Here is a 13049-nt window from a genome sequence, read left to right as displayed (position 1 = left end):
GGCCCACGCTGCAGCAGACGTCTCCGAATTGATGAAGCACACAATGAAACACCTGTAGTTGTTGACCACTGTGCTGCCAATTGTCTAGAAGAAGTCAGCTAGCTGTCCGTCAGCGCCATACGCAGCAGGTGTCTGTCACAATTCGGTGTCCACTCCCGGATTTCGGAGCTGTCCGATCCTCGTCCGTCCACTTCTTCCAAACACGCATGATTGTGCTGCTGTTACGCTGCACACGAGTGACTACTGCACGATAAGACAACCCAGCTTCACGAAGGTACGATTCTGCCCGGTTCCGAAATTTGCTCAAATTTCGCTTTCTTTCGTCGAAGAAGCATAGTAAAGATTCGGTTAACGTTTACTCTAGCATATAACCACCGATATTCATACACGCCTTGCTACAGCCATCTATTTATATTCGGTTCGATCCGCCGATTCAGAGGGCGCTGCTCAGCGTACGCATGCGCTACCGGTCTGCAATTCTAATCACTTTGCATATCATGCCCTACTTTAGATTTTCTGCAATTTTCAGCTCACTCGCGTACGTCCTTCGTGGTGTTGCAATTTTCACAAACATGAGTGTATGTTTATGTCGAAATAAAATGTGAAAAATAATTTCTATCTCGTCCCACTAGATGTAGCAGATTAGAATGAAGCGAGAGGCTGAAGCTGCTACATCTACTGCTTAATCTGGGAAAAAATATACACATTTTATTTCGTTAGAAATGCAGCTTTGTCCAGCGACGCAGCCAGAATTTCATCTCGGAGGAACTCCACTATTATATAGGGGAGGGTGGCGCAAAGCGGGTAGGCCTTCGTATGCTCCCCCCCCCATGATGTGTTAGCGGCGATGAATACGTTTGTCGTGTTTACCCGAACATCCCCGGGTTATAATCAGCCCCAGCGAAGCAGCAGTAATGCAGCATGGCGCAACCAATCTTAAAATTAAAAAATGAAACAGTTCTTTAAAAAGAAATGAAATTTTGTAACTTTTGATTAATCGAAGATCAGCTTATTTTTTTTATTGTCAATAATATTAACTAATTCTGACACTATCCACCTATAAACTACAATGGTCATTCCGTTTTTTTTTAAGTTATTAATTTAAGGTTATAATTATTGAAATAAAAAACATGCCTTTGGGCAAAGCGGGTATAGGATTTAATCATGTATTTATTTAAATTTTCTTGACGAGGGCAATTAATTAGTCTATTAATTAATTCAGTTATTTCTTTATGTTTTATAAACAAATGTACTGACTTTAAATTGGATAAGTACAACTATTCTATATTTTTTATATAATGGAAGGTAGCTAGTCAACTATTTTAATCATTTAGAATTTCATATTTGATTGGCAAATGTACCAAACCACAATTAGTTAAGCTTACCCGCTTTTGGCTCCCTGGTAGGGCAAAGCGGGTTTTTCACATGTTTGTAAAGTTTGATGATAAATAATTAATATATATGGGTTTGAAACAATACAAAAATTACTTTTTACTTTTCCAAATTCACGCTAGGAAATAAAACCGAAATTGTTGCGATTAAAATCCAAAAACTACAATTTTCAAGCTTTCTTCGAAAACCTACCCGCTTTGGGACACCCTCTCCTATACCTTGCTCAATAACAGATATTCTCAAATTCGATTTTGCAAAAAATCCTCTAAAAAACGATTATTTCTGGTTTTTAAAACGTTTTTACCCCATCAATCTTTTCTGGACTATACTTTGGCTTTGAAGTTGCTTCTCATCATGAACTACACCTAAGTGTATTGTGTTGTATAGAATCTTTTTTCCTCCAAACAATTACTTTTTTTTTTTTAAATAAGGAAACAAGGGGAAAACAAATGTATGTTTTCAAATTTTATTTTTCTTGTACTATACAAGGAGTGGGAAACATACACAATTGTTTGTACTCAGATTCGAGTTTTCTTGTACACGAGTAAGAAAAAATATGTGTGAAGAGAAATCAACCTTTTTATTTTTGAATTTTCTTTCTCATTTCGGAGAGGGTCCAGATACTCTAGATCTCGAACTTCTCCTTGGCTAAGACACCTGCGCTGTCTCATTCCTCCCGATCCCATGAAAATTGTCCAATTTCCTGTGAAATAAGTCATTGTTTCTTTTTAGAACTGACACTAAAAAATTAATAGTTAGAAATTAGAAAGCGAAGTATCAACAACAGATTCAAAGGTCTAAAACTGGTATCCAAAAATGTGTCCTGAACATTACAAATAAACTTCAGTTGAAAAATAGCAGCATTTTTTTATCTTTGTTTTAGCAAATGTTTAAGTTTTATCCGTCAATTATTTGTAAGTGTCTATGGAAACGAAGGGATAATTCAGTCCAATTGTTCCACATGGTGACGGTGAAACTGCCATTTTACATTTTTGTGAAAAAACAGTGAACACAAGAAAAAATGTTATCAACTGTGACATTTGCAGTTATGTTCTTGAAACATGTCCATTGTTATAATTTCTAGTAAATTAGGAAATAATGCTCAGATAACGTTTTAAATGAATAAATAAACACCAATAAAACGAAACACAAAGTCTGATATTTGCTTTGCATTAAGTTATTCTGTTTTGAAATAATTAACTCCAGATACACGAAATACTAACGTATTGGAACTTGTACCGCAAAAAAAAAAAAAAACGGTTAGTCTCGAAAGAATCTGTTGCTTTTGAAAGAAAATCTCTCAGTTAAGAGTTAATGAGAAGAAATGCGTAAATTTTTACCACCATGAGAGGTTCTAAGGTATCAGCAGGCCCGTCATTTTGAATTTTCCGGGAGGAGGGGTGGGGGCTAAAGGTGTATATCAATGCATATTTTACCGAAAACAAAAGAAACCACGCTTACTTATATGTAAAAACATTAATTTTTCAGAGTCATGAGGAACGATTGAACCGACCTCCTCGCCATGACCCTCTAAATGACGAGCCTGCATTCCAACCAACAACAAAGCTTTGTAGAAAAAAGTAGAACATTAAATAGAAGTAATTATATTTATTGTAATTTCAACAAGTTGTTTTTTTATTAGCGGAAACGTTTCTTAAAAGAATTTTATATGCATGAAAAACCTACATTAAAGTGAAATTTAAATGATAAATCTCGGTAAAAACAAGTTGTCATCACAAAACTGTACTTTATTAACAGTAGGAATTCAATATCAATTTGAGCTGATAAAAGTATTAACTGAAACAAATTCGGATTATTGTTTCTCTTTTCTTAAATGAGTGCAAGATAATTAATATTTCTCATTTGTTACATAATTAAATTCCTTTAGTGTTTAACCTTAAAGATTTATGTTTTGAAAAGCTGTTACCGTTGATACGGAAATATCATCTGGATTTTCAAATTACTTTGAAACACCATTTAGAACGTGAAAAGCATGGAGTAAGTTCATTAGCTTTCTTAATTATATTCCAGTTTCGAATCAGCATTGAATGCTTTTCCATAACTTATTAAGGAAAGAGAAAATACACATTCATATTTTCACATTGCTGTTCTCTTCTTTAATTGCATTTGCTAAAAGTTAAAGAAATAGATCAGAGCAGGTTAAATTGCTGAATACCACCACGAGATATTATTATGGGAGACAATAAACAGTTTCTCGTTGCCTTGATTGCTGCATTGTTAAATTCATCATTTACTGGTTATTATTCGGGCAGCATCTTTGCCGAACGATCTTTTGACCCGTGGAAGAAATTTCCAACTCAAAAAGCTCATTTGACCTATAAAAAGAACGTGGCCGCATGCAAGGGCTTGGCTTTGCACTGCCAACCTTAAAAAGAAAGTCATCAAAAAATATATTTCACTTTTGTTCGAATTTACCCTTTTCTAACGGAAGCTTCCGGGAGGAGTGGTAAGGCACGAACTAAATCCAGAGTAGCCAAGAACAGCAATGGGTAAAGCACGGAACTTTCTCATGGAATGTTCAATGGACTTTTCTACCATTTGCTTGATACATCGTTGCAGATTCTAATTTCTTCTCAAAGGTTAAGTATCGGAAATTATCAAAAAGATGGCGGCATCAGGCGAGTGGGTGGAGATTTCCCGAATAATCGAAGAAGGGTCATTGCAAAGGAGGACGCTTTGGGTGGATCAGAAATAAATGACGGAATTCTGCTGAAGTATGAGTTGAGAAATTTTAATAAGAGGAGTTTTGGAACCCAAATTCACTGAGAGGGAGGAAATTGTAAATGGGTTAATTGTAAGCGTGAAACTATTATGAGGTCAGTTGTATGCTTACAAGCATTAGCTAATCGCCCGTCAGTGCATCATGATTATGTAACAATGCATCTCCCCATGCAGCCACAATTCACCTTCTAGGGGCTAGTTGGCCATAATAGTTCTTACATTATGTAAATACCGTATTCGGATATGCAATATGTGTTAAAATCGAAGGTTCTTTTTTTTTCATGTTATTGAGAAATAAGTATTTTAAATTAAGAGGGAAGAGGGGAGTTGCTGCTTAAAAATATACTTTTTTTAATTGAAACACCGCGAAATTCCATGTTCTACTTCGGAGTTTATGATCTCAGCGGGTAAAAGAGTTCGATGGCACATCAGTTATTTGCCAAAGTCTGTTAATGCATCCTGATATGTTTGAATACAACCACATCCACGTGCAATAGATCTCAAGTTCTTTTCACTTTATTGATAAACTGTGTCGACCTGGTTCCCTGACATGACAATCAGCTCTTAAAAATCCTGGAAGAAAATAAGGAAGCCTGATCAGCAAGTAATTTAGCATAATCGAACATCACATTGTCGCTCTTAGTTTACTGTCGCTAGACATCCCATGGAACACACGACAACACAAGGATGTTATAACTTGATCCCAGGATTTCTTCTAAAGTCCTAGTACTATCAGAATTCAGTTATAATATCCAGAGGACATAATAGATAGCAATCCTCGCACAGTCCCATTGTAAAGTTTTCAGGACGTCAATCAAATATTGGGTTTGAATATGTTCAGTTGTATCTGCAAAAGCGTTAATCATTCCACGGCACATCATCAATTCATATGCTATCATTAGTTAGACAGAGGGACATCACCAGAGCTTAATCACTTTTGTTTTCAATTTGACATTTAAATAGGAAAAATGTAATTCAATTACAATTAAAGAGTACGAGGGTGAACCAGTTGAATTACTATTATGATGTAAACGTTCAAGAGATCCAAAGTTCTTTTCACTTTATTTACAAGCTGTCTACCGGGTTTCCTGACATGACAATCACCTCTTGACGAATGCAGAAGACAATAAGGAATCCTGATCAACAAGTAATTTAGCATAATCGAACATTACATTGTCGCTCTTAGTTTACTGTCTCCAGACATCCCATGGAACACACGACAACACAAGGATGTTATAACTTGATCCCAGGATTTCTTCTAAAGTCCTAGTACTGTCAGAATTCAGTTATAATATCCAGAGGACATAACGGATAGCAATCCTCGCACAGTCCCATTTTAAAGTCTTCAGGACGTCTTCAGGATATCTCGCATTAATGCAGCATTAGAAAATTGTTCAATCAAATAATGGGTTTGAATACGTTCAGTTATATCTGGGTCATTCCATGCGAAATGAGGAAATCAGCTGTGGCTGACATGTCACAGATTTCAATGAAAATTTTTATTTAGGTAAACCATGCATATCTATGAGGAAATGCAAAGTGTGAAAGTTTAAAAAATGTTTGTTGCTTTGTTATTGAAATTAGAAGTTGATGCTTACGTTAAGCCTAAATTTTCAGAGTTCATTGCTGCCAGTTTGTGACTCAATAACTGCATAAGTTATAAATGTACACTTAAAAAATAAATATTTCCGCATTCTATAAACAAATCTCTATTGAGAAAGAGCAAAGTAAAATTTACTCGGATCTTTTTTTGAATCTGAGATATTAACAAAGATTAAAATTTTACCAATTTACTTCAGATTTTAAATCACTCTTCTAGCTCTTTTAATGAAAAAATAACAATAAAAATGATTCAGATTGAAAAACTATCTATAAGTAACTATTTGCTCTAATTTAGTAAATATTTATGAATTTCTTGATGACGAAATTGTACTTAAAAAAATCGAAAATTTCCAAAAATTTCATTTTTTCCTCTATTTCAGATGGTTTTTTTTTTTTTTTTTTTGAAGATGAGGGAATGCTCTAAATTTACTCAATTTTTTTTACATAATATATTGAAGTGTCTTTTAGATGCTAGTAAATTTTAATCATTGGTATCAGCGTATTTTTGTTACTAGAGTAACTTGAACTAGGGTAAAATTTCATTAGTTACTTCTTATTTTGTAAGTTTAGCAAAACTAACCATTTCTTGTTTCATTTTCTCAAAAGTATGTTTATGAAGTACATGCTGAAATGTACATTTTTTTTTTAAATTTGAAATAAATGTCAATTTTACTTGCTTTTGTATCATTTAGTCGTTTATCTAGTTCTTTGAATTCTCGTAATTTCACATAAGGGTCAATCCATACAGTATAAACTACTCCTTAATTAAAGTAAGAAAAACAACGTTAAAAAAAGCACAATTTTGCCAATTACAACAGACATGTTTTTCTGCGTTACAGGGCTCCTTCATGTCCAAATATTTCTAAGTTATCAAATTAAAATAATTATTTTGAAAATTACAATATGTTTTTTCAGTATAATGCATTATATAGGGCACAATATACGTAATTTAAGGAGGTGCCATGAAGTTTTCACACTTTTTATTTCTGTTTTAGTGTGTGAATTGACTAGCAAAATTGCTTAATTTCAAAGACCTGTATCTTTTTTACAATCCAAATACAGAAAACAATATGTATAACATGTATAGTACTTGAATGGAATATTCAATTGGCCAGGAAATTTTATTTTTAATTCAATCCCCTTTTGGTTTAGAAGCCTAAAAATGTCATTTTTGTCATTTTTCCGATTTTTGAGGGGCTGTAATCTATAAAGGGTACACAAACACACAGCAACAGTTACATATTCTTTTTAGCATGGTTCCAGTGATTAGTTTTTGCCGTATTTCATTTTGTGTTTCCATCCCCTACGTGAGTTATCCCCCTTTGAAATGAGTAAAATTTTTACATTTGGCCTTGAACTTTAACCTGTTGCCATTATTTTAATTATTAATGTACAGCTACGTACCTCAGCATGTAAGACTGGCAACTTATGCACTTTAACATCAAAGCGTTAAATTAACTGTCATAAATGTAATTTAAATATATTTTGGCCAAAATGCAAAGATCTAAAAGTCCCATTTTTGACTACGAAAATCACTTTTGATGGCCTCTAAAAAATCAAAGGTCCAGTTGAGAGAAAAAATAAAAGTGGTTTTAAACATCTTTCATATGCAGCTTTTAGGGATATGAATTTTAAAAAAATTAAAAATTGTCAAGCGCAACCATCCGTCGAACCTGTATGGATTAACCCATAAAACAGATAGAAAATGCTATTTTTCTGAATTTTGTTTTACGTTTGGAAATCACAAACCAATTTCGAGTTTCTTCAAGCAAATAGTAGAAACACAGCTCTATATTCTTGAAAAATTTTAAAGTTGTCTGAATTTTCCCTCATTTGAATTTTTGTGTGTACGTGAAGTGAAAAATCATCATTTTTCAAAATGTCACTAAGTTTAAAACTGATTTTGAAGACAAATGAGTTAAAATACAACTTCAAAAGTAAGGTATTTCTTTTATGATACTTAGCACATTATTGGGTATTAATTTCATCAAAGCTAATGCATTCCTTAAAGATTAAGATTAAAAAATAAAATGCTTAATTATGAGAAAATTGAAATATTTTCAGTTTTTGAAACTCGGTTAAAATTTAACTATAATAACTTTGAAAATTTTACTGATATCAGATTGATTACCCTACTCCATAAATTGCAAAAACATATACCTTTTATGCTTTCATTAAATAGTTAATAAGATACAAGCCTTCAAAAGTACAACATTTAGCATTTATGAGAATGCTGTTCAATTAGACCAATTTTCAATCGCCTGTAACTATTTCAATAAAAAATTTTAAGCAAAAATATTTTAGATATTTTTATATAGGCATAAAAGGAACCTGTATACCAAATTTCATAAAAATCTGTTACCATGTGGCCACCACTTTTTTACGAATTTTGCTCATTTCGCATGGAATGAATGACCCATCTGCAAAAGCGTTAATCATTCCAAGGCACATCATCAATTCATATGCTTACATTAGTAAAGTTCTTTTCACTTTATTTACAAGCTGTCTACCGGGTTTCCTGACATGCCAATCACCTCCTGACGAACACAGAAGACAATAAGGAAGTCTGATCAACAAGCAATTTAGCATAATCGAACATCGCATTGTCGCACTTAGTTTACCGTCTCCAGACACCGATGACATCTACTTTGTCTCGGTAGATTTCATGATTGGTAAAAATTGAGCGAGTAATTATTTTGCTTTACAAGCTGCCGGCGATTTGATACGTTGTGGAGATAAAGTAACCTTTCTTATTATTTCCAACTCTTGCGGAAGTACCCAATCGATTCATCGCTATTGCAATCAGATATTTCTTCAATCGGATTTAAACTCTCATTCAAGAAAGTGATGAGGCGGATAAATACAGCAGGAATTTTTGAATTTGTGATTTGAAAAATGTATTATTCTATAATTGCCCGCTTCATCACGGTTCGTTATGTCCAGAGTTCAAATACTCTGTTCTTTATACATTCTTTCCAGCGCATTACAAAACTCTCAAAACAGATTGATCAATTTATTTCAGTCTAAGGATAAATAATAAACAGATTGATCAATTCATTTCAGTCTAAGGATAAATAATAAACAGATTGATCAATTTATTTCAACCTAAGAATAAATAATAATTTTTATGAAAGCAATTAAAAAATCATTTCACTTTTTTAAAAAGTTCATTTTATAGACTATCACACATATTTATAAAACTTCTTACCATTTAAAATGCTCATCAGAGAATAGTGGAAATAACAAATACGTAAACAAATATTGTTTTCAGAATAATATTTTGTCTAAAATTGAAGAAATGATTTGCTTCCAAATAAACGAAAGTGGCTAACTTGTCCTTAGATTAAAGTTCATATAAATCCGCAGCAGTGGTTTAGGTATCACTTTTTGTTTCATATTTTGGAAGATATTTCCTATGTATAAGCGCCGTTCGTCCCCATAAAGCCTTTTCTTTTATTAAACCGCATACTTGTTTTAAAGCCTCTGTGGTCTCTTGTAAAGAATTTTCTCGACTCATTGTGTGTGCGAAGGGATTTTAAACTCTTTCATTTAACCAAAAGCCAGTATAAAGTTTCTGCAACCTATTCCAGCTTCCGAATGCTTAGCCTACTAACGAGGGGTAGCTGTGCTAAAACTATGGATTGCAAATTAAATAAATCAACGTAGTCTTCAGCATAAAAGTTAGCTTTCGGGTGATTTAAAGTAATATGCCAACTTCCACAAACTCTCTATGTTTTTTAGCATGGATCCTTAGTACTGCTATGTAACAGGAGAGAGGTGTTGGGTTCAAATTAAATTGCTTTTCTTGACGAATTTTCTAATTCCTTTGAGTTTTAATAATATTTTTACGTTGGTCAAACCACATTTCCAAAAGCAGGGGGCCAGGTTGAGCCAATATTGCATTTTTAAAAACTGAAGTGCTGAATGGATAATGTTATACAAATATTTTCTGCAATGTGTCATCTTAAAAGAATGGGTGGAGACATAAATAATTCTAGGTTGAGAATTGATTATTAGCCATCTAGGTACATAAACTTTTAAATTTATTTAACTGTGAGCTTGGATCACATGATGCAACATATATGAAGTGATGTTTCCTGGTCAGTTTGTGTTTTTTAAGTTAATACTGTATAATTAAAGTTTTTTCTGATGGGGCTGTGGTAGGAACATTGCCTTTTGCAGATTTAGTGTGACTCCCTGGCATAGCATCCACTCTTCCACGTAGCACTACTATCGGTGTGAGCCATTGCCATGAGAATTTTAACCTTCAGTTTCCTTACTAGATGGAGGCACCTGGGCTCTATTCGATGCGAAATTTCACCAGGAATTTAATATTGCTAAAAGATGCTCCATACCAAAAGAGTACTTGAGGGATCTTTTACATGCCGCATAATCATACGACATGGACGCTGTCGATTTTCTGCATCTTGAAAATCCACCGACTGGAGCCAGGTTTGATCCTCCGCCTTTGGGCGGGAAAGGCCAGCGTCTTAACCACTACATCCCTTTGTGGGCTGTTTACTTAAAGTTTGAAAATGTTTCTTATAAATTATGAAACTTCAATGATTTATCACTTTTGATTATATCGTTTTTACGCCTTCTCGCACCTATGAAAGCTAACTTTGTGCGGGTTTTGTGGCAAGAAAGAGCGCGAAATTTAGCTTTTAAAGCAATAACTAGTACGTTTTTCTCAAATTTTCAGTTGCATCACTCTCTTTGTTGAGTTGCGATATGTTTACCTAAGCTCCAAGCGTATTCCATGAAATAATTTTTAAAAAAATCTCTGTATAATGCCGACAACTGTCCGTCAAAACTCATTCTTTCAAGGAAAAAAGCATCTCTAATTTAAATACACTTTGAAAATCATTCAAAACCATCGTAGTCAAGCGTTGAAAATTCAGTTATAAAATAACTTGCTATAATATCCAAACCAAAAAAAAAAAAAAAAAATTGCCAGAAAGTTAAGAATTAATAAAAAATATTACTATATTGAGGTTTATTGTCAACTAGTGGTACCCGCACGGCTTTGCCCGTAGTAGAAAATTAAAAGGTCATTTGATTCGTCTGTATATTTACAAATAATGGATGATGAATTTCTCGCCAATTTGCTATGGCTATTTGCTCGCCCATGTTACGGTTCCACGTTATGATAATTTTCTGGGTAAAATGTTCTTAAAATTAGAATATAAAAAGAAAAAGAATTTTTGAAAGATCGCTTCAAGGTGCACACCTCCATGCTACAAACTAATTTTGTGTCAAATTTCATGAAAATCCGCCGAACGGTTTAGGCGCTGTGCGCGTCACAGAGATCCAGACAGAGATCTCGATATCCAGACAGAGAGACTTTATTATTAGTAAAGAAAAAAATTAAAAATAAATAAATAAATTTTAAAAAATCAATTCAAATAAACACTATATTTATGCGTGCAAAAACAAAGCAGACGATAATTTTAATTTGAGCGATGCAGCGAAGAATCATGTGGATCTCTTTCTACCAAGTGCAAAACTTTGAAAAATTCGAGTTAAAAACGCGAATAACTCCCGTGCTTGGGAATTTATGTGAAATGTTATTGAAAAAAAAAAAAAACTACCATTTGAATTTTTTTTGAACTGATTTCCAAACCTTCCCGGTGCTAAAAGAAACAAAGTTTAAAATTTTCAGCGAAATTGGCCGGGTAGTTCTCGAGTTTTACGCGTTTACACGGGTGCTTTTTAGAGACTTCATTTTATACTATGTTGCGATAAAATATTTTCCTCCTAATTTTTGAGTACTATGCCAGAGACCTAAATGTTGCGGGAGAGCAAAAAACTTTTTTTAACAACAATATATTTTTTTATTCTGTGTGTACATCTATCAAATTATGAATATTATTTTTTTTAACTTATCCTTTAAAAAAATATCAAAAGAAAAAAATCAATTTTTTAAAGATAATTATAAATTTTTAGGACTCGTTCGAAACACTGTGGTATATGTGTGTGACTGTGGGCCTATAGGGCAACTTTTTTTTATCAACGACAAATTTTTAATTTCGGAAAAGGGTTTTTTCGATACACCCTCTATTGTAACCCCTATTTAAAAATATCTCTGAAAAAAAAAAAAAAAAAAAACTCAGAGGCGAGTAAAGTGTGAACAAAGCACTTTTAAAACTCGGAAATTTCTGAAGAGAATACTTCAGAAAGGATTTATTCAGGGGTGCCCACTTGGAGAGGGGAGTTCATGGCGCAGGCTGCGCCATTGAAATTTTTTGGAGGGGGGGATGTTTTGAGGAGTATTTTTTTTTTTTGCGTTTTTAGGGGGTTCTTGCTTTTGAGAGGTCGCATTATTTAGGGGGTGTTCGACCCTGATCTTAGGGGGGTGGGCACCCTTGACTTTTTCAGGGGTGTCCCTCAAGAAAAAGGGAGGAGAGCAGGTTGGATCCATAATGCAGATTGAGTGTTTTGGGACGGTTTAGTCTCATTTGCGATTGCGGAGGAGGTCTTGATTTTTTTGGGGGGAGGGGGTGCTCTGTAGCATTTAAGGGAGTTTTGTCATCGCTCTTTAAGCAGGGCCGGATTTAGCTTTTGAACCACTCCGTGCAAAAGGGAAAAATTGCGCCCCTTGTGAACTACATGTATAAAGATCCCCCCCCCCAACAAATAAAAAACACATGCTCTTTTTTACATTTTTTGGCAAACGCATAAAATGTGTCAAAGTAACTTAGCAATTAATGTAAATTGTAAATATTAATTTTCAAATCGGTTGACATATTTGATTCTGGTGATTTTCAATTCTCCATTCATTGGACAGCGGTCTGAGAGAGAGCGGATCTAACGTCTGGTTTAAGTGGGAGTCCTTACTAGAATATGAGCATACAAATTAGGGGACTTGTGTTATGTATGTGGAATCTGGAATTAGTAGAATTATGCTAATGTGTTACATGCATATCAGTAATACTTTTTCTATGTGTAAATAAATAAATAAAATGATTTCAATTTTGAGATTTTTAAATCAGATTGTATATTTTGCAATCACGAAGTGCGATAGGACCCTACTCGTTGGGTTCTACTAATGACTCTTATCGCAAGAAAAATTGGAATTCAAGAATTTAAAGTTCAAATGAATTAAAATTACGTATTTTGGACGAAAAATGTATGGGGGATGATACCAGACCCCATCCCGTTCCCTCACTTCAACAAGTGCTGCCTGCCAACTGAGTGGTGTAATGGTTAGGCGTTGGCATCTTACAGGGGCTGGTTGTGATGTGCTGAATGCTGCGTGCTGGATACTTTTTTTTCGAAAAAAAAAAAAAAAACGATTGTGTACAGTCGAGAAG

The sequence above is a fragment of the Uloborus diversus genome, chromosome 1 (genome assembly GCF_026930045.1).
Source record: "Uloborus diversus isolate 005 chromosome 1, Udiv.v.3.1, whole genome shotgun sequence".
Classification (NCBI taxonomy): Eukaryota; Metazoa; Arthropoda; class Arachnida; order Araneae; family Uloboridae; genus Uloborus; species Uloborus diversus.
Note: the sequence above shows the minus strand (reverse complement) of the source record.